General features: G+C 37.2%; 1 protein-coding gene across 33 annotated transcripts in view; it reads right to left on the bottom strand.

Moving 5' to 3' along the window:
• The window catches only part of Maf1 (repressor of RNA polymerase III transcription Maf1), a 51,896-nt gene that overhangs the window by 18,299 nt on the left and 9,478 nt on the right, over window positions 1-24,119 (bottom strand). Inside the window, exon 1 of one of the 33 annotated variants that reach the window (XM_086829463.1) lies at window positions 3,589-3,721. The exons of the other annotated variants lie outside the window; for them this stretch is intronic. The gene's annotated coding sequence lies outside the window, so the exon portion shown is untranslated. Of the gene's footprint in view, window positions 1-3,588; window positions 3,722-24,119 lie in introns of those variants that run through there. 33 annotated transcript variants of the gene reach the window in all.

Raw genomic sequence — 24,119 nt, 5'->3', positions numbered from 1 at the left:
AGAAATAAAATATGTACATGATTTGTGGCGAAGTCACTGTCGACTCCTCCAATGCCCCACAACCCCTCTGGCGCGCCGCGCTCTCCAGGTCGAGCAAAGCGCAGCGGTTATGAATGAAAATGAATGAAAAAATGGCAATCACCTACGGTGAGGCTGAATGAGATCGATTGCTGGAGAAATTACCGCATAGGGTATCGCACTATTCTTGATGAGGTCACATCACTAGAAGACGAAAACACAGACTACAAAATAACTGCAATAAAATTCGAAAAGGGGTCTTACCCATCGAGGGGAATGGACTAGAGACTAGAGAAAGAGCTCTAGGGTGAGTTGCGGTGTGGGGGTTGTGATTTTCGCTGAGAGCTGGGGGGCTGAATCGACTTTCAGCCTCCCAGCATCAGCGACCGTCTTCCAGGCCGAGGTACTTTCTACATTGGAGGCAACATGACTCTCAATTCAGCAAAGCCTAAGAAATACGAAGGTGAGAATTTACTCTGATTGCTAAGCGGCTATCAAAGCTCTAGAGGTGGTCAGAACTAACTCGCAGTTAGTGACAGAATGCAAGGAACTCCTAAATTAACTTGCCCGAGATAATAACGTAAGAATAACTTGGATCTAGGACACAATGACAGAGGGCTCAGCTGGGCGCAGCAACAGTAAAGAGATATTAATACAGCTAAACGCCGACCAGTCGACGAGCCACAAACACTACAAAAACAAGGCCAATCACGGATGAGTCAATACAGGAGAGCGAAGTATTGTTGGCCCAACTTCGACAAAAACCGCAAACAAGAACTGATATCACAAAGCAATGCTACATACCTAAAATGTTAACTTAACAGTTCAATGTTAAAATAACAGCTGTTAAAGTCAGCTGTTGCAAGCAAACACCACGGGCTGTCTTAAAAGTTGACTTTGCGGTGCAGTTTCAAATTGGCATATCTCTGACAAAAAATCATTAAATAACCAAGTTCAAACTGAATATTAATTCTTCAGGTTATAACTATGTGTTGATACTAATATGTTGCTTGTTGCATTCGTATTTTTCTAAAAATTCGTACATTTAGCAAGTGGTGTCCATTTGTCACTTTTGGAAAGAAAGTTGAACTTTCCAAAGGGTTTTAAAAAAAGGTTCAAATTGTATCAGTGAGTGTCCATATACATGTTGTAGGTTTGTCAATTCTGAATTCAAAATATATAGGCTCATTGTGCGTTTTTTGAACTGCTGGTAGTGTGGCGTAAGCAAGGGAGTTTAAATTCCTCCGGAAATATATTGTGGAACAATCAAACTCCGCAGAATATGAGGTTTTCTTAACCGTTAAAACTGATATCGACGTTAGAGAAGACGACAATACATATTTTTTATAATAATAATGAAATTAATGACAATGATGAAGTTAATAATTAATATGTAGAATAATAAAACCAAAAATAATGTTATTCTTAAATAACTTCTACATTTATTATCCGATCTGAACCAAATTTACACGACACATTTAAAATAAGAAAATCATCATTGGGGTCTCTAACTTGAAAATTGCTTTAAATATTCGATTCTGTGGGTGGAGGCCCACTTTTCTAAAATAGCTTCCTATAGTCCATAACCATCATTATATAAGAAACCTGCATTGAAAAATGTTAATAATTTCAAAATTTTTAATTTTGGCCACGAAAACGGGTCAAATTCCACATAGTGATGTGGAAAGAGGTTCAGAGTTTTTTTTGTTTCCGTTTAATCATGGAAGAGAACAAAGAATATAATAAACAAGAAAACAATACATATAACTTTATGGGTTTGTTTGAAAAAAACCTTTTTGTCTCTAGACATAAAAAAATTGGTATCAGAATTTATTCAAAATTACTTGGGAAACTATCGAGCTTAAACCCAAAAACTAGACACTTAGAGCTACAATTTGTTTTTTTTTTAATTGTCGATAATGATTTTTCTTAAAGCCACTTAAAAATCTCTAACATTTTTTTTATCCCTTAATTTTTATACCCTTGCAGGGTATTATCATTTCAGTCAGAAGTTTGCAACGCAGTGAAGGAGGCACCTCCGACTATATAAAATATATATATTCTTAATCAGGATCAACACCCGAGTCAATCTAGCCATGTCCGTCTGTCCGTTTCTACGCAAACAAGTCTCTCAGTTTTTAAGCTATCTGAATGAAACTTTGTAGTAAGTCTTATATAAGTATATCGGAACGGGCCGGATCGGACGACTATATCATATAGTTGCCATAAGAATTATCGGAATATTTGTACAAAAAAAATTATAACATTTTCAGTTTTCAACAGAATTTAATCAAATTTGGGCTATAGCCCAATTTTGTGTAAAATTTTATGAAAATCGGACTACTATCATATCATATAACTCCCATAGGAACGATCGAGATCAGTTTTCAAAAGATTTTCATCAAATTTGAGATATAGCCATTTTATATTAGACTTAAATTTTGTGTCAAGTGCCATAAAAACGATCGTTAGATATAGAGGAAAAATGCAAATTTGTGAATGTAAAACTGCAAATATAATATGTATAGGTGAATGAAATGAAAGCAGGTATTACTTCATTGCTTTTTAACATAAATATGTTTAATTTATATTGTATGGATTCTTAGTCATCAAAGTTCTATCTGCAAGGGTATATAAACTTCGGCGTGCCGAAGTTAGCTTCCTTTCTTGTTATCAATATTTCACATTTAGATCATTTTTCTGATGAGAAAAAATTTAATCTTAATGGCCCTGATGGGTTTCGTCCCTATTGGAGTGATTTGAGTAAGGATCCCCTTATGATCTCAACATGCAATTTTGATGGCGGATCAGCTATGGCTTGGGAGCCTTTCATGCGTCTGGTACGCTTGAGCTGTGCTTTGCAAGCTCAAAAATGAAAATTGAAGACTGCAAAAATATGTTACAATATCGTCTTCTGCCATTTTTGGATGAAAATAAGGACCAAAATTTTAGCCAATTTATATTATTCTACAATTTCGTGTAAGATTTTATGAAAATCGGACAATTATATCATATAGCTCCCATAGGAACGATCGAGAAATTAATACAATTAAAAATTATAACGTTTTCCGTTTTCAGCAGATTTATATATAACAATTTTATATCAGTCTTAAATTTTGTGTCAAATTTTATGAAAATCGGACGACCATATCATATAGGTGCCATATAAACGATCGTTAGATATGGAGCAAAAATGCAAATCTGTATTATTTCATTGTTGGTATTACTTCATTGTTTTTTTACATAAATATATAAAATTTATATTGTATGGATTCCTAGTCATCGAAGTTCTATGTTCTAAGGGTATATATACTTCGGCGTGCCGAAGTTAGCTTCCTTTCTTGTTTTCTTTAATGTTTATGGTAAAGCGTCCTGAGGCCAAAACATCAGAAGTGAGTATGCAAACATCAAAATATTATAAAAATATAACATTTCAAAATCTAAGAAGTGAGAAGAATTAAATGCTCACAGTGACCAAGTGCCTAAATCAGAAGCAATAGGCATAAAAGAAAAAGTTTGAAAAAAAAATAAAACAAAATAGCTGCCCAGAAAAGTGTTTGGGAAAATTACAATTCTGAGCCGTGGGACGACTACAGCATTGGCTTAGCGGCAGCAACGATATCAGCGGCACCTTCAACAGCAGCAGCATCTAGAACGTCTACACCCACAATCAGCGGCAGCAACTATAGCAGCAGCGAAGGCAACTTTATAATAGGAAAAGTATTTATCGAGATGTCCGAGATAATAAGCCTGCTAAAAAGGCAAGCTGAGATAAACAAGGTCTGTGAGGAATTGGTAACAAAAGAAAACAAATCATTTTTATGCGAGACTGAATTTTTAGCATATGAGTCAGTCATCAAGAGCACAGATTTTTAATTTTAGATTTAGAACGAGAAACGATAAACTTTAAGAACTAGGGAAAAATAAAATTATTTTCCTCTGGCAAAACATTGCTGACATTAAGAGAAAAGTAGGATCCAGAAGCGTAGATTTTGAGTTAACCCCTTCATCTGAAATAAGAGACAAGATGAAGGAGAAAGTTGAAGTAAATACGGAGAGTGTAGGTAAAATTCTAGATATACCCACCTTTATTTGCGCACATAGTACTTCCGATTTAATTCTCAGACTCTTCAATTATTTTTATAAAAAATACCAAATACGTCTAGACTCTGTCGGATGTAATGGACTTTTTGCAGTAGAGATTAGGTATAACTTACTCGATACAGGAGGAAATATATAAAAATTAGCAGTTCTTGGAAAATTGTTAATTTCCAAAACTTAAACGATAAATGCATTATTTGTAAAGTAAAGGGACTCACGACAACACAATGTCATAAATAAAAAGGGATAAATCCCACAGAATGACTAGACTTCGTAAAAAAGATACAATGATGTATATGTCGTGACATGGAATGTAGTTTAATTGTAAATTCGCTCTTTCATCATTGCTCTTTGTTCTCTATGTTTATTAGTTGCTATTGCTTTCTATCCTCATCCTTGTTTTGGTCGTGTGAAATTAGTATGGAGAGAGAACATTGAGAGGAGAAACTATGAGAGCTGTTGCTGTGCGAGGTCCCTGGTGCTGTTAGTGCGAGAGAGATGACTATATATGTTTGCAATATGAGAGAGGCAGATCGTCAGATTGTGAAATAAGAAGCGGCAGTAGTAATTTTGCGAGCAACACGTACAGACGCCAGGGAACTTGCAAGAATTGGCACAGTTCGAAAATAATTAAACAACATGGATAATAATCAATCTGAGGAAAACCCGACATCAGAAGTGGGATCTGTGCCACCCCCTACATTTTCGGAAGAGCAGTGGCGCGTTGTCTTGGAAATGCAAAGCCGAAGTTTGATGGAATTTGCAAAAACTATGCATACTGTGGGTCGCGACCAGCAAAAACGTGGCGTTAATTTGCCGAAATACAACCCTGAAACTGCTGGCGCAGACGCTTCGAAATGGTGTGCAACCGCTAACATAATATTATCGGAGCGGCCTTTGGAAGGCAGTGAGCTAATTATGGCACTTAGCAATTCCATGGATGGCACTGCTTCGCAATGGTTGACACAAATTTCGTACCCAGGCATGCAATGGAAGGAGTTCCAAGAATTGTTTCTACAACGTTTCGCAAGTGACGAGACGCCAGCGGCTATGCTCCTTAATTTTCTGAATAGTCGCCCGACTGACGGCGAATGTCATGCAGTCTACTGCCCTGTCTTCGAAGTGGCGAAATATGAATGCTGAGCAAATTGCTGTCTCTGTTGTATTTGCGCACATGGCAAATATAGATCATCGCTTGCAACGTGTTATTTTTACATCCAATGTGCATACACGAAGCCAATTACAATCGGAATTGAAGGCATTCACATTTGATAAGAAGCGCCATACCGGCCGCGATGATGTTGCTGGATCTGGATCTGACCACAAAAGAAGAAGAACTCTGTCTGTAATATGTCATTTTTGTGGAAAAGCGGGACATAAAATTGCGGAATGCCGAATTAAAATGCGACACAGCGGCGAGACGAAATCACAACGTGAAAAGTCGAGCGTTACTTGTTACCGATGCGGCCAACCAGGGCATATTTCAAGCCAGTGTTCCAACAATGGATCAACATCCAAACAAGGAGCGATCCAACAACAGAAGACAGTCAACCAATGTATTGTGTCGCAACCAAAAGGAAACATGGTACAACGAGGTGAGATCTACCCAATTAGTTTTGACTCTGGAGCAGAGTGTTCTTTGATAAGCGAAAATATCAGTAAGAAATTAGCAGGTAAACGCATCAATAATATTGTAGTGTTAAAGGGTATAGGTGATGCTGGCATATGCAGCACATTGCAAATTTTAAGTGAAGTTTTAATAAACGAAAACATTATTGAAATATTATTTCATGTTGTACAAGATAAAATTTTGAAAGACGATATAATAATTGGACGAGAGATTCTCAATCAGGGCTTTAATGCTATTGTATCATCAAACAAGTTTGAAATTGTAAAATCAAAAAATGTAAATGTTTGCTCCACAATTGAAGAGCCTGCCAGTTTAACCAATGTTGATACCGATTTAAACGCCAATGGCAAAAATGACTTAATTAAATTACTTGAAACATATTCTACAGCATTTATTAAAGGGACACCGTGTACCCGAGTCAGAACAGGAGAAATGAAAATTCGTTTAGTTGACCCTAACAAAACAGTTCAGAGGCGTCCTTATAGGCTTAGTCCTGAGGAAAGGGAAATAGTGGCAAATTGAATGAGTTAATGAAGTGTAATATTATTCGCCCTAGTTGTTCCCCTTTTGTCAGTCCAATTTTGCTTGTCAAAAAGAAGAACGGCTCGGATCGTTTGTGTGTCGATTACCGAGAATTAAATTCCAATACAATTTCAGATAAATACGCTTTGCCGCTCATTAGCGACCAAATAGATAGACTTCGTGGCGCTAATTATTTCACATGTTTGGACATGGCAAGCGGGTTCTATCAGATTCCTATACATGCTGACTCTGTGGAATGCACTGCTTTCGTGACTCCTGATGGCCAATTCGAGTTTTTGACTATGCCGTTTGGGCTCAAAAATGCGCCATCGGTGTTCCAGCGAGCAGTTATGAAAGCACTTGGGGATTTGGCTCACTCGTATGTCATAGTCTACATGGATGATATTTTGGTAGTATCACCAACAAAAGAGTTGGGCTTCGAGAGACTGAGAATAGTTTTAGATGTCCTTATTCAAGCTGGTTTCTCATTTAATTTGACTAAATGTAGTTTCTTAAAAACATCTGTCAATTATTTGGGATATGAGGTTCGAGCTGGGGAAGTTCGACCAAATTCACGCAAGATAATAGCGTTGAGCTCTTTGCCCCCTCCGCAAACAGTTTCTGGTGTACGACAGTTCGTCGGTCTGGCATCATATTTTCGTAAATTTGTTCCCAATTTCTCTCAGATAATGACCCTTGTACTCTATTTCCTCAGGAAAAGGCAATATTACCTGGACGGATGAGTTGGAGAAAGCCAGAAAGAATATTGTGACTATTCTGACAAATGAGCCAGTCTTAGTAATTTTTGATCCACAATACCCAATCGAGTTGCACACAGATGCAAGTGCTCTTGGGTATGGTGCTATGCTTTTACATCGAATTCAAAATATGCCCCACGTGGTTGAATATTACAGTAAAACAACCTCCTCTGCAGAATCTAGATATCATTCATATGAACTGGAGACTTTAGCTGTTGTTGAGTCCGTGAAACATTTTCGGCATTATTTACTTGGGCGTAAGTTTGTGGTTTATACCGACTGTAATTCGCTAAAAGCCTCGCGCACTAAAAGTGATTTGACTCCCAGGGTTCATCGTTGGTGGGCTTACTTACAATCATTCAATTTTGAGATTGAATACAGAGAAGGAAAACGTATGGCCCATGTTGATTTTTTATCAAGGAATCCGTTATCGCCAGATTCCAACTTGATATTAAAGAAAGTCCCTGAAAAACGTATAAACTTGGCTGAGATATCTAGTGATTGGCTTCTTGCCGAACAGCGTTTAGATCCTGATATAGTTGAAATTGTAAATAAACTAAATTCGAACGAGTTCTCTGAGGATTTGGCTAAAGTACAAAGAGCTGGTAAAACACGTTGTCTCCCTGTTGTGCCGCGAGCATTTAAATGGTCAGTTATAAACCAAGTACACGAATCAATCATGCATTTGGGATGGCAAAAGACACTTGATAAGGTTTATCAATATTATTGGTTTGACAAAATGAATAAGTATGTTCGTAAATTTGTTTCTAATTGCATAACTTGCAGATCCGCCAAATCTCCTACTGGAAAAATCCAAGCAGAACTTCATCCTATTCCGAAAGTTAATATACCTTGGCATACAGTTCATATTGACATAACAGGAAAGCTAAGTGGCAAAAGCGATCTGAAAGAGTATGTCATTGTACAAATTGATGCTTTCACAAAATTCGTTTATTTATATCACACTTTGAAGTTAGATGCTGAAAGCAGTATTAAAGCCATAAAGTCTTCTATTTCCTTGTTTGGGGTACCTACTCGTGTTATAGCTGACCAGGGCAGGTGCTTCTCTAGTTCCAAGTTTTCGGAATTCTGTTCTTCGCAAAAAATGAAGCTCCACTTAATTGCAACAGGAGCGAGCCGCGCGAACGGTCAAGTTGAACGCGTGATGAGCACGCTGAAGAATTTATTAACTGCAGTTGAATCAAGTGGTCAATCGTGGCAAAATGCTCTTGGCGAGGTACAACTCGCATTGAACTGTACAATTAGTCGCGCAACCGAGGCAAGCCCGCTAGAAATGCTGATTGGAAAAGAAGCTCAAGAAGGATTAGTTCCCCCTTGTGAAACTGAGTGTGAGGTCGATTTGGTGAGTGTTAGAGCTCGTGCATCTGAAAATATGAAATCCTTGGCCACTTATGATAAGATCAGGTTTGATAGAAGTAAAGCGACTGTTGTTAAGCACAATGTGGGTGATTATGTGCTGTTAAGAAGCGAAGAAAGGCATCAAACTAAATTAGATCCGAAATTTAAGGGCCCGTTCTTGGTTGTAGAAGTATTGGATGGCGACAGGTACACATTGAAGTCATTGAAAAATAATCGTTTGTATAAATATTGTCATGATGATGTTCGAAAAATGCCAGATGGGCAAATACCCAGAGAATTAGATATTGAAGAAATTGATTTGAGCCTGCCAGAAAGTCCAATTGGGACAGAAAGTGCGATGATGTGTGATCCGTCTATACAAGACGATGTGTGAGCCGTCCATGTGAGGCGAAGTATGAACCGTCCATGTGAGGCGAAGTATGAACCGTCTTTGTGGGACGTGTTATCAAACAGATTTGACGATGAAATGGTTATCCGTCTAAGAGAGACGATGAAATTGATGTAAACAATGGTTTATTGGCAGAAGACCGATTTGCGGTAAAAAAAAAAAAAATAAATAAATAAAATAATAAAAAAAAAATGAGTTGAGTTAATTTTATAATAAGTCAAATGTAAGATTTATGTAACAAAATGAATGTGTCTGAAAGTATTTTGCTGAAATGTAATTAAAGAAAAGAAGAAAAAAATCTTGTTATAAATCAAATGAATTCAAAAACTACACGAGGACGTGTGTTAGTCAGAATGGCCGTGTCGTGACATGGAATGTAGTTTAACTGTAAATTCGCTCTTTCATCATTGCTCTTTGTTCTCTATGTTTATTAGTTGCTATTGCTTTCTATCCTCATCCTTGTTTTGGTCGTGTGAAATTAGTATGGAGAGAGAACATTGAGAGGAGAAACTATGAGAGCTGTTGCTGTGCGAGGTCCCTGGTGATGTTAGTGCGAGAGAGATGACTATATATGTTTGCAATATGAGAGAGGCAGATCGTCAGATTGTGAAATAAGAAGCGGCAGTAGTAATTTTGCGAGCAACACGTACAGACGCCAGGGAACTTGCAAGAATTGGCACAGTTCGAAAATAATTAAACAACATGGATAATAATCAATCTGAGGAAAACCCGACATATACGATGAACCATTTAAAATGTTTAGGGGAATATTTAGGTTCGCAGTGTAAGAATGGGCATCATACGATACAATATTAAAAAAGAGAAAAAGTCAATAGTTGCGTCACTTCAGCTTAGGCATTACTTGCAACAGCAAGAATTAAAGTAAAATCAGCTAATGACGATAGACAGTAGGTCTCAAAGCACTGTCATATCAAAGGAAGCACCACAAATTTTATGGCTGCCAAAATTATAACTAAAACAAAAATTAGTGGAATCTCATCTACAGATACATGATCAAATTAAAAAAAAAAAAAAAAAAAAAACTATAATTTAACGAGGCAATAATTAAGCACTGCGCACACGAGTTAAATGTATGTGAGATTGGGAGAAGTTAGGTTACTTGGAAACCTAGAAAACTGGGAGTGCATACACTGTTTCGGATTTCACCATAAACCCCAAGATTGCATCATCTAGATTTCGTAGTAGTGCTATCCCGTTCCAAAAATCAGAGTTCGTGCCATCACCCTTTCTCTCATTCAAAAATCAAACCCTCTTTTTCAATTCCGAGTCAGTCGTTGCAAATACCTGAAAGAGGCCAGTCCAGTTGCGAAAGCCGAAGTTTTCCGTTTTAAAAAATGTCTATTAATGTAACTTGTGAACTTTACCCAAATAATAATAATAATAATAAAATTGTTGTCCTTATTTTCATCCAAAAATTGCAGAAGACGATATTATAACATATTTTTGCAGTCTTCAATTTTCATTTTTGAGCTTGCAAAGCACAGCTCAAGCGTACCAGACGCATGAAAGGCTCCCAAGCCATAGCTGATCCGCCATCAAAATTGCATGTTGAGATCATAAGGGGATCCTTACTCAAATCACTCCAATAGGGACGAAACCCATCAGGGCCATTAAGATTAAATTTTTTCTCATCAGAAAAATGATCTAAATGTGAAATATTGATAACAAGAAAGGAAGCTAACTTCGGCACGCCGAAGTTTATATACCCTTGCAGATAGAACTTTGATGACTAAGAATCCATACAATATAAATTAAACATATTTATGTTAAAAAGCAATGAAGTAATACCTGCTTTCATTTCATTCACCTATACATATTATATTTGCAGTTTTACATTCACAAATTTGCATTTTTCCTCTATATCTCACGATTCTGTTGAAAACTGAAAATGTTTTTTTTGTAAAAATTTTTCGATCATTCCTATGGCAGCTATATGATATAGTCGTCCGATCCGGCCCGTTCCGATATATATACGAGTGAGAGTATATAGAAGACTTACTACAAAGTTTCATTCAGATTGTTTCAAAACTGAGAGACTAGTTGGCGTAGAAACGGACAGACGAACATGGCTAGATCGACTCGGCTGTTAATCCTGATCAAGAATATATTGGGTTGGCAAGAAAGTCATGTCTTTTTTAGTAATCGTTTTTAATCTAATGTATTTACGACTAATCGAGCACCAGGGTCACACTTTTTAGTATCGTTTGAAAGCTTATTATCTTAGGTACTATTGACGAAAATTGGTATTTATTCGATAACATTTGTGGAAGCTATAGCAAATTAAACATGGAGGACCAAAGTGAGCATTTTCGGCATATTTTGCTTTTTTACTTCCGAAAAGGAAAAAAAGCGGTTGAAGCTCGCGAAAAATTGTGCGAAGTGTATGGTAAAGATGCCATGAGTGACCGCCAATGTCAGCGCTGGTTTGCCAAATTCAGGCTTGGAGATTTTTGAGTTAAAGACGCCCCACGTTCTGGTCGACCATCGGCCGTTTTTGACGAACAAATTCAGGCTTTGCTGGATAAAAACCGGCGTTATTCAACGCGGGAGATGTCAGAGAAGCTCAGTGTGTCGCATACAACGGTTGAAAACCATTTGAAGAAACTTGGCTACGTAAGCAAGCTCGATGTTTGGGTTTCGCATAACTTAAAGGAAATTCACCTAACTAAGCGTATCAACATCTGCTATTCTCTGCTGCAACGGATTAAAAACGATCCTTTTTTGAAGCCGATCATTACTGGCGACGAAAAGTGGGTTGTTTACAATAATGTCCACAAAAAAGATCATGGAGCAAGAAAGATGAGCCAGCCCAAGCCACATCAAAGGCCGATATCCATCAGAGGAAAGTTATGCTGTCTGTTTGGTGGAATTGGAAGGGTGTAGTGCATTTTGAGCTACTGGGACAGAATGAAACCATCAATTCAGATGTGTACTGTCGCCAGCTATCCAATTTGGCGGATAAAATTAAGGAAAAGGAGCCGGCACTAGCTAATCGCAATTACCATGACAACGCTAGGGCCCACACATCTTTGGTCACTCGGCAAAAATTAACGGAGCTGAATTGGGAAGTGCTTCCACATCCACCTTATAGTCCGGACTTAGCACCTTCAGATTAACATTTGTTTCGCTCTCTTCAAAACTCTTTGAATGGTCAAAACTTTGATTCAGATAAGGCTGTCGAAAACCACTTGTCTCGATTCTTTGCTGGAAAAGATCAAAAGTTCTTCGAGCGCGGAATTATGCAGCTGCCCGAGAGATGGTCATTAGTGGTCGAACAAAACGGCCAATACATAATTGATTAATTATAAGTCCTGATATAAATAAATCATCTTTGAAAATATTGAAAAAAAACGACATGACTTTCTTGCCAACCCAATATATACTTTATATGTTCGGAGGTGCCACCTTCACTGCGTTGCAAACTTCTGACTGAAATTATAATACCCTGCAAGGGTATAAAACCCTTTATAACCAAAATTAAGTTAAAATTCCTTACCCAGGCCCAATTTGTTTCCAAATTGTTTTCAGCAAACTGAAGTCGTGTTCTTTTGTGCTGCGGCTTCGGCTTTCTTCCAGAGCTATGATTGACACCGTACCCATCCATATTTTTCAAAAAGTTGGAAATAACACAGCGTGTTCGACCTATCAGTCGGGATATTGGGCTAACATTAAAGCCAGCTTCGTTATATGCATTAATCCTTCCCTTCTCTCTTTCGGTTAATAAGCTACCATGCGGCATTTTATTAAGAAATTTATAAAATATTTAACAAAATTATAAAAAAAAACTAATCAGCACTAAGCCTCTCTATAATTTTGAAACACTTGCAGCGTAGCCTAAATCAAAGCGTGTTTCCTTTTTTTACCGTTACTTGAAAACGAGAGAGAGAAGTCGAAGTTTCCATTTATAATTTATCTATTATTATTAATTATTATTTATTATTATTATTTTATTTGTAACACCCTACAATAAAGTTTTTAAATTAGGACATTATGGTGTACAAATCATTATAATTTGCACAAAAGATTATAAAGTTCATGGAATTCCAAGGATGTTATACACTGACCCAACACTAAGGGTATATAGGATCTAGGATATCTACTTGGTACGTGGAAATTGAGCTGACCAACAAGTCAGCACTTTCCACTTCTCCACAGATGAGGTTATAAATAAAGCTTATGCCTAGAATAGTTATACCAAAGAGTGTATAGAGTGGAAGATTCGTAACGCCATACGATTTTTTTGCACACGATTTTTTCGTGCTGGCTTTTAAACTGGCTCCAGGCTCTCACATTTCGTTCAAACGCCGGCGAGAGAGCGCTCTAGAGCCAGCCGGGAGACATCGAATCTATGTACTCAGCCCTTAAAAACACTATCAAGGAAATAACAGAATCTGAAAAAGAATGCATAATATGTTGTGATGAAGTTGCAATAAAAAAAATGTAACATACAATTCCCCAGTTGACGTAATTGATGGCTTAAAGCATTTACTTGAACGCTCAAATAAAATGGGAAGCCACATTTGCGTATTTCTTATATTAAAAAAAAAGGCAATTTATATTGAATTTTTTTTTGTGCCAGAAACAAACATTAAAGGAGAATGCCGTAAAAGCCTTATTTATAAAAACATTAATATTGCTGAAAATATTGGGTTCAAAGTAAGAGGTGTTGTGTATGATCAAGGAGGTAACAATAGAAAATGTACCTCGGTTAATTGAAGTCACAACTGAGAAACCTTACTTTAGCTTCAATAATCAGAAATATTATATGTTATATGACATTCCGCAAATTTTCAAATCAATAAGAAATAACTTACTAAAGATAAGTTTGAAACCCCTGACGGAATAGTTGATTTCGATGTTATACGAGAGGTATACGAATTAGAGCAGGGATCAGTAACGAGAATGACTAAATTAACAAAAAAGTCACGTTAATCCAAATAGATAGCAACACAGACATTTAGTCACACTGTTTCTGCGGCAATTAAAGCTTGTAATCAAAACAAGCAGCTCCAACGAAATAGTTTAGAAGTGGCAGCCTCTACTGCATTTGTCCAAAGAGTTAATGATTACTCTGATTGCCTGAATATGTAGCAGTATTAACTGACAAAAACCCCATGAAATGTGCACTTCAAATTGATAATATGGTTTGAAACAAACTGAAGGAAATGCAGGAATACCTAAAGAACGTTAAATACCAAGGAAATAATATATATTGTCTTAATGGCTTGCTCCAAGCTACTGAGGCTATATTTGGACTCGTTAAAGATCTTTTTAAAGACCACACGGATCACTTTTTCTTCATAACTAGTCGAGTTAACCAGGATCCGCTTATATATATTTTCGTGCGTTCGTGCAAAAGGTGGTAACTGCAAAAACTCTTCAGTTAATGAATTTAATGTAATAATTGCCAAACTAATATCTATGCATATTTTTAAATTTTTCCAAAAGACAAATTGCGAATCAGATGATGTTATGTTGCCACTAGAGTTTTATTATATATCAGCCTGGCATTGAAAAGAAAGAAATACAGAAGCAAGAGTATTCTGTATCATATTTAGAAATTGTCCAAGACAATGAGAAGTACTTTGACAAAAATATTGAATTTTTTGAGCAATAATGTACCCATTCAATTAACTTCGAGTAGATATTTTTGTGGATATATTGCAAAGGCATCTAGTTGTGATAATTGCAGATCGTTACTGATTAAAGAAGACGAGCAATTAACAGCTCCATCCGAGCTTTTTATACATGAAAAAAACTACTGGAGCGACTCGGACTTTGGAAAATTAAAAGCACCATCTGATATATTTTTTAATGTCTGTAAAATCCACATAAGGGTTTTTGAAAATATTTTCAAAAATAATAAACAACAAAATAATATTATAAAATTTATTGTGGAACAATGCATTAAGTGCACAAATGAAAGTATTGATTACTCATTATAGTTCGATATAAATAATGAATGTTATGTACATAAGATAGATCTCTTAAATAAACTTGTAATAGTTTTACTTTTTAAGCATTGTTAATGGACTGTGATAGCTGATAGGCAGAAGAAGCAAGCTAAACTCAGTATTTTATGTCATAAATAATAAACGGCAACGATTTTGATGATGATTTGATAATGAATGTGGACTAGGCCTATTAGGGATACCACAATAAATAAAACGCGCGAGAAAGTCTACCTCTATGGTGGTGTGGAAACGATTTAAACCAATATTTATTATAAACTTTATATTTTATTATTTTATTTAATATTATTATTGTGACATAAAAACGTATAGATTTTAAATTAAATATTGGAATTAAACGAAGTATTTATATTTTTTGCATTACTTATAAAAATAAAATAAATAAAGAAAAAAAAAGAACAATATAAAGGGACTCAAGCACTAAAAAAAAAGTAAAAAAACTAAAATCAAAACAAACAAACACATCAATATGCACATATATACATCAGCTGTTTTTGCTGCCGTTCTCGTCCTCCTCTCTACCCAACAAGCGGTCAGCAGCCCAAAATATAAAATTAAAATTTTTCGTCGTTGCGCATGCGAACAGAAGCACACACATATTCACGCACACATACGGACTTGTTTGTTCCCTGCAGTACCGCGTGCCATCAACGCATCGACTGCGATTTCTACCGAGGCGACGCTCTGCCGACTGCGACTTCTACTACGACGCTCTGCCCACGATACAGATACGGCGGTTGTCTAGACGGCAGTCGTCGGCAGTACCATGGGCCGACCGTTGAGAAATTTGTTGATGAAACATCGTTCTGTGTTTACTCATACATGCAAACGCATTCTATTTTTAGAGAGCAGGGAGAGCGCCATTGTCGTTTGAATCAAAAAATTAGCATCATATTGCAAAACGAATGTATGGTCGCAGGCATCTTGTAAATTGTATAGTCTTTCGTTATACGGTTGGCTAAGGAAGGTAAGTTAATTAGGAGGAGTCTATTAGTATAGAACTCTAACTTGGGTTTGCAACCGAATTCAACAAGCGTACAACGAAAAATTAGTTTTTGTTTTTTAACCGATATGATGCGTTTACTATGGCTTTATTCACTGTATACAAATATGATCGGTAAAGTCAAGTTTAGGATCTAAGCCGACGCCTAAATCATTAACTAACATAATTAACAGAAGTGCCCCTTAGAACATTAGAAAAAATAATTTTTAAAGAGGTCCTTTTGCGTCTTGCCATTCAGATAACTTGAGACCCAACTAAGAAGATCAACGGGAAATCGAGTTTTCTAATTAAAAGGGAAAGGTTAATAGTGTCAAATACTTTACTGAAGTCAGTATAGACTACATATGACTAAAAGTTATTATGGAAGCCCTTTAGATTATAGGAAATGATATCCAAAACATTTGTTGTGGTGTGTGGGGCATAATACCTGAGCACACCACCAGGAATTCCGTCGGGACCTGGTGAATAAACTGTCTTGAGATTTCGTTTAAGCTAGGGCTGAACATTAAGTTCGATTTGGGCATGCTGAAGAAGTAAAAATAATTTGAATCCGAAGAGTTTGATTAAGTTGTTTAAAAAAACTGCGAAAATAGATCGTCTATTGCGTGGTCATTATTTACGGTAGTATTTTCAAATGACTGCGGGTTCAGCACGCTAAAAATTGACCGAGATGTTAAAAAAGTGAAGAGGGCAGTTTGAGAACCTATTTTTCTTTTAAGGCAATTGAACTCTTTAGTAATCTACGGAGGCTTATTTGAGATTGGCGAATAGTGTAAAGGAACACATTTATTAAAAAATAAATTCATGACATTGTAAAAAATATAATTATAAATAAAGTTATTCTGCGTTCAAAGTATGTTTTTCGGAAACAGCTCCCTTTTTTGGCTGGACGGTCAGATATACTCTGTAAGTCACACCCAATGCCGAGTCACATAGAAAGTAATATTATAGGGATCTACGGGTAGCAGAAGAAGTCAGTGGAATTATATGAAGACCAAATAGCCTCAGGGATATTAAAATCACCTAGGACTACAAAATGATCCCTATACAAAAGTCTAATGGAAACCATCTGAATAGCGGAAAGGTGATTCCAATAAATAGAAAGTTCCAACAATAGACGAAAAAGGTAATAAAAATTGAGCTACAATTAAAATATAGAGGAATTTAACATCGTTGCATTTCTTGAAAGTTAAGAATTCTGACGTGAGTGAGGGGTCAACCGCTATGAGGACTCCACATCAGATAGGCCGGCTTTAACAAGGTTTCTGTGAACATAATATCCTGATAAGCAAACGAAAGATTATTATAATAAACTAGCTGTACCCTGCCACGTTTCTCTATGGCATATTGTGGTTAAGAGGGCACTTCTGAATACATCAAGGTTCCGGCAAAATCATCTTCCTGGCATAAGGTGAAGAAGGCAGTCAGAGTTGTCGCTGGCGGATTCAGGACTCTTTCTTGCACATTTCTTTCTGTGAAATAGACACGTTGACCATTCTCCAAATGGACTGCCAAGTGAACTAAAGCTGGATAGCGTTCATGAATGTGGAATGAAAAAGTTCTCCATGCAGCCTCGTTGCTGCTTATGTATCTTCCAGCCTGGTATTGAGATATTTCATCGACAACTCGTACTGCATTGTTGTCACCATTTTCTGCCTGAACACCAAAAACTGCCATATCGCTGCCTTTATTCACGTACTTGCAGATATATTTAATCGATTTCACGGAATTACAATATTCTACGTTGATGTGCGCTTTGTATGATTTTGACAATAGTGGTGAGTATGGAACCACCCAACGATTGTCTACCTCACCAATTCTCATGTTTAAATTTGCCGAATTCCCTCCATCTTCAGTTGACCGTCTCCTATACAGAGGATATCCATCGTCCCCTGTTACGGTGTTGGCTGTAAATGCTCGAGGATATCGCTTGGAACACTTCCCGTCTACCATTCATGGTGAACATGGGTTGAGGGTACCACAAGGGCCATGGATCATGTTCTTGATGACAACTTCATGCAAATCCGGCAATCCTTTCTTCTGCCATTCTACTGAATACATCCAGCACCGCACAGATCCAAAAATTCCATGTTTCACAATGAAATCCATCAGTGACTTGAGCTTTTGTCTGAAAACACGGGTTGTGATGTCATGCCTATTCCTATATTATTGTCCAGGAAACAACAGCTGTACTATCTCGTCCCAACTGGATTGCATGTGAAGGTGATAAATAAATCTGGACGGCCGTAGCAACGAACATATGCCATGGCATCTTGAGCATATTCATGCATGTGGCGTGGACTACCTATGTATGAGGATGGCAAAATCGTGAGCTTTCCAACGTTGGTTGTATTACGGTCATTCATCACAGCATCCCGCAAATGGATATATTCCTCGGACCGAAGTTTCGTCTGATTCAATCGAAGGAACCTGACAGTATATGCAGACCTGATGCATCCGGCCAATAACGACATTGCGATTCGAGCTGTAATCAACAGTTGGATTATATCTGAATGCAAGACGGTTGTATTGCAGGTTTTGATCTGCTGCAAGCTGTAAATGCGCTTCAGCTACCCTTGCCCTGTCGCGTTCATTATTTTGAGAGTGAATCACATCGATTGCTGCAGAACGCGACTGCCTAACTCTCAATCGTTTTCTCTCAAGCCTATCTGCTCGTCTTTCTGCTGATTCCTCGTTGTGCATCTGCATTGCTTTCAGCCGCTCAGTCTCTCGGATGGAGGCCCGTTCTTCGTCAGTCATATTCGTAATCTTACGTCTGTTTGCTTCTGTATTGCGAGTATGACTTCGTTTCTTACTTACCTGAACAAAAAACAAAATTTTTATCTCCAATTTCTTCTTTCAATATGTTTTGAATGTTTGACAGGAAATGCTTTGATTCAGCTGGCTGCCTGTAGAGGGCGCAGCAGTAGGGGCATTGGGAAACGCGAAAAAAAGTGATATATTCGCAAATGCAGATAAGCTATCAACATCAAAAGTAGACAATAACCGAGCTGGAACCTCAACGCATGTTCTCTAAAAATTTGGGCTTAAACGGTTCAGAACTTTTCAAGTCTATGAAGAAAGTAGACACGAACAGAGCATTTTTATATATATAGATAATAAATTAATTTAAGGCTTTTAAAACAAAAATGCACATATATATTAAATATAATTATATTTGAAAAATCAACCATAGTATACCACAATAAACTTTAAAGACAACTTTAACAACATTGGTGATACGTGGCTGGCGAAGGTTACGCTGCCAGGAGTTAGTTGCCCCAATTTAAAAAGACGGTAATTTCAGTAAATAAAACCGTTTTGTTTGAATTTGAACTAAACTTATGTTATACTTATTTATATTTAATTAACAGTGATATGCGAAAACGAGACAAATATAGTATATGTAACAAGAGGCTCGATTTATGTGAAAAGCACTAGGACCCATGGGCGCCCCAACATTACAAATACTTTGTGATTTGGAAATTCTGTGCCAAGGGTGCACAGCTTTTGGAAAGCATCCCTTACCAAGAGTGTGAAGGAGTGAGGAATACATAGGATAGTGACAATCGGAATCCAGATTTAGATGTCTTTAGCCGGTAAAGGCCAGAAGGGTTGAGAATTCCTGGCCTGAACAGAGTAGTCATGGATAACGTAATGGTTTACGAGATTGGCCATCAGAGCGCGCAAGCCATTCGAATTTAGTGGTTCTTTTAAAAGCCCAGAGTGCAGCTTCACAGGCCCATTCGTAGGCTTTTACGATGGAATCGGAAATACACAATGGACCACGGCTCCCTATACGAATCAGGGAGATCCTTCTGGTCCCTCTATTTAAGTCCAAGGTAATAACTTAGAGCAAGCCCCACCACCCAATTGGCGGTGCTATACTTCTGCAAAGTGGTATAACGCGGCCGATTTTACAATGAAATACGGCCGGATTCATGGCAAATAACGGAGCACACGCCGTACAACCAAGGGGCACATCAGGATTTATTATAATTGGTGCGAAGCAACCTACTGGTTGCTGTCAAATTCGTGGTAAACCACGCAGCCATTTATGGAGGTCATAGCGGGATTTGCGTGGTCAGCTTGGTGGTTGGGTTTCAGGCCACATTTCAACTCCAACACAGCGGGCGTTTCTCAACCTTACAGTGCTGGACTTAATATATACTTGGAAAGCAGGTGGATATATGCCGCAGTTTGTCGGCCCACAGTTTCCGCATGCAGAAAGTAGTCATGTTGACGCCGACTTATTTCGCGCGAATTATCTTGTTTTCTCTGATAAGCCCGGAGCGTGACTGTAATTTGTAAGCCATTATGAGCAGTCAACGGAAAGATGCAGATTTAGCAACAACGAAAATCTCATCGCACTTCAGAAGTGCCTTATATGATCAGCTCTAAATTCTGCACAAACCAAACTCATGGTTCCAGATATGGTGCCGTATACGTTCGGAACGTTGAAAATGCTGTATGTAAACTTATGGATGAACCGGTCGAATAACCGTTTAACTTGGAATCGGTATTACGTTTGATTTTGCGGTGCAGAATAATGGTGCAACTATGTTGTCAGTGGTGCTACAGGAATATTTAAACGAATTTGCTCTGCTGAGTGAGCTTTTAGATAAGCTGTCAAACGATCTGAAGCTAGGTTGGGGCAAACATCGCTTGGCAACAGGTGGCGGAAATTTTTCATCTTTGATAATCGGTCGGATCGGTGAAAGTTGATCAAAAGGACAAGCAGAAATTACAGGAGGCACAAGAATCATGGTGCCTAGGATGCGAAGGTGACCACCAATTAGAGAATTGTTAAAAATTTTTGAGGATGTCAATCAAGTCTAAACTGGAACTAATAAAAGCAAAACGAATATGCTTCTGTTGCTTTAAAAATCATATTTCCCGGAGCTGCAGGGTAAAGAAGACTCTCAATGTCGCGATCTCTCACTCGATCGAGGACGAGATCGAGCCGGCGAAGAATGTAAGCGATAAAGTAACCAGTGAATCTGTTTTTCTTTTTTCTTGACAAATCGAAAAAGAAGGCGTGGATCCGATATTTACCAATAACTTAGCATAATAAGACAGGCTCCGTGGATGTTTTCGTTCTTTCGTAGGATCATCCAGTAAGTTAATGGAGAGCAAGTTAGCTAATAAACAGGGCTTAGATAGGCCTGAAGAGCAGCTCTGTTTAAAGGGGATCAGCGATATCACATAGACTGAAATTCTTATGAAGAAATGGAGAAAATGTATACAAGATACATATATGGAGTTTTGAAGAGAGCTAGGATGACGCAATTCAGGAATCGGATAAGAATGACTGGATGGCTTGGCAGGACTTACTTTACAAGTTGAGTGATCTAAAGTGCGCAGTTGCAAATATTCGTTGAAGCTAGCATCAAAAAGCAGAGTGGTTCCATTAAAACCATCAAACATATCATTGTTTTGGGCTAGTAGTTCGTAGCTTTGTAGTAAGAGCTGTCAAACACGACGTGACGCAGTGCCATCGCTACCTAGAGCCGCCATGTGTACCGATTGTCAACTACTATACCATGAGGAGGAAACGCGTCAGTATACGGTACCGATGGAATCCATTACGCTTTCAAGACTAGTCAAGAGAAAGCGTTTGCAGGTGACATACGTTGTATACGGAAAGGAAAGTGCAAAGCTATCTGGAAAACCCTATTTTCAAACTCTCGCCAATGAAAGGTCAAATCAAAGCTTTTAAAAACTTATAAGTAAACGTGAAGCATCCGATTGATTATCTTTCTAATGAATAACGTATATGATAGTAGAGTATTGCGATGCATCCACGACAAGACGACAAGATTCGGCAACATTATTGAATACCAAGTCTGAGAGCGCTTGTAACGGAAATCGTCAAAAACTCTGGATTGCTGCTTCAGATGAGCACATCCATTGCCATCAATAATGAGAATGATACAAGAAGAGTTGTGTTGAAGTGAAATTGTGTTTTTTATCCCCGCTCCGCAGGTTTTCTTCCAACGGTCATTGCGAAGGAAAATGCGGTACTAAACTAAGACTTTAGTGCGAAAATATTAAAGTTATATGAAAAGAAGTGGAACGAGGAAAACGAAATGTGAAAACTAAAAATTAGATTTTTATTTATGGTTTGCAGTGAAGTATCAGTCAAAGCAGTGTTATTGATAAATCACCAATTAATGTCCAAACAAATTACTGATAAATTTAACATGGGCATGTCCTATACTGTCATCAACAAATAATCAATGATTCATCAAAAAATTCACGAACAATTAATCTTCGATTCATTAACATTTTTGGTCGGTTTTGGCATTTTTTTTGCACTTAAAAAATATAATTCGCTGTGAATTGTATAATTTAGTTCGTAATTTTCAATTTAAACTTTTAGCTTTTTCTCCCATAAAGAAACTTAATTCCACTGTTTTCCTTATAATTCCACGGTTACCTCCATAATTCCACTTTTTCCATATAATTTCACTGTTTTAAGATTCAAGACTTGTTTAAAAATTTGTTGTTCTATTATTTATCCATATTGGTATACTTTTATTTATTTTGCCATTTATAATTAGTGGTAGTTTTGGTAGCTGACTTTGTATAAATTCCATAATAATATAATATGAATTAACTCATCAAAATTCCGAAAAAATTATGTACATATTCCAATAACTATTATGGCTTTTTAATATAAGTTGGCGCCAAAACACTTAAAAATATTTGTTAAGTGCAAAACAGTTTCCACCTCAGATCTGCTAAAGAGCTCATCAAGCCGACGATTAATTCAAATACTTGACCTAATCCTGTACAGGATTGGGAGATTGTATGCAACAAACGTTAGCTAATATTAATTATATATGCCGAAATTAATAAAAGGAATGCAACATGGTTGAAAAATAATAGGAAAAACAAAAAATGTTTATACAAGTCTAAATTTTCTCGAATTAGTTGGATCGGTGGTGGTGGAGAAAGAAGAGGCGAGATATTTTGTTAATTCTTATTACCAAAAAATTATATTTGTAGATGATATACATAAGTCATATTACTGGTCCATAAAAGCTTCCGCTTAGCCATCATAGAAGTCTTCTAATTACATATCTACATAGGTTTGAAGGGCTGTACATATACAGGGGTAGTCAAAAGTATTTACACAAATTCACAATTATTTTCACCGCCAAACTTATTTTTATACCCTTGCAGGGTATAATAATTTCAGTCAGAAGTTTGCAACGCAGTGAAGGAGGCACCTCCGACCATATAAAGTATATATATTCTTGATCAGGATCAACAGCCAAGTCGATCTAGCCATGTCCGTTAGTCCTTCTGTCCGTTTCTACGCAAACTAGTCTCTCAGTTTTAAAGCTATCTGAAACTTTGTAGTTAGTCTTCTATACACTCTCACTCGCATATACACTCCTGTTCATAATTATACGACACCTATGAAATTTTTGTTTCAGCGGTCGTAGGAGAATGGAAACACACAGTAGATCAAAATAAAGTATGACGAATAATAGCACAAGGAGTTGTGCACAAAATGCGCTATTCTTATCCTTGCTTGCATCACTTGTTTTCAAGTAACGGTAAAAAAAGACACGCGCCTTTATTTCACATTTCAATTATTTTTGTTTACAGCTAATATTTTATTGGTTTAATTGTTTATAACTAAATATTAATAGTTTATAACGGCGCCTTGTGCTTTTCCTACTTCAAAAATTCTTTTAGGCATTGAATTTTTAAGGTTTTTTAATATATTTTGGTCCAAGAGAGACCATTGTCTTAAAATATCATTTTTGAGACTTTTAACAGTCTGAAATTTGTTGTTGTTGGCGTAAACTCGCCTGGCTAAGATACCCCAGATGTTTTCAATCGGTTTAAGGTTAGGCGAGCAAGCCGGCCAATCCAAAACATTTATTTTATTGTCATTGACGAACCGTTGCGTCTCTTTGCATTCGCATTATCCTGCATAAAGACATAATTTTGGTCCTTATTCTGATCCGAAAATGAGAGAGGACGATCTTGTAACACATTTTTGTAGTCGGGACTTTTAATTTCTGAGCTTGTAAAGCACAGTTCAAGCGTACCAGACGCATGAAAGGCTCCCCAAGCCTTAACTGATCCGCCTCCAAAATTGCATGTTAGGAACATAAGGGGATCCTTACCCAAATCAAGCCAATTAGGACGAAACCCATCTGGGCCATCAAGATTACATTTTTTCTCATCAGAAAAAATTATCTAAAATGTGAAATATTGACAAAAACCTTTATAACCAAAATTGAGTTAAAATTCCATATCGAGGTCCAGTTTGTTTCCAAATTGTTTTCGGCAAACTGTAGTCGTG

This window comes from Drosophila serrata, unplaced genomic scaffold (genome assembly GCF_035046125.1).
Source record: "Drosophila serrata isolate PLE 108 unplaced genomic scaffold, ASM3504612v1 contig_208, whole genome shotgun sequence".
Classification (NCBI taxonomy): Eukaryota; Metazoa; Arthropoda; class Insecta; order Diptera; family Drosophilidae; genus Drosophila; species Drosophila serrata.
The sequence above is the reverse complement of the archived record's forward strand: the minus strand, read 5'-3'. Positions and strand labels throughout refer to the sequence as shown.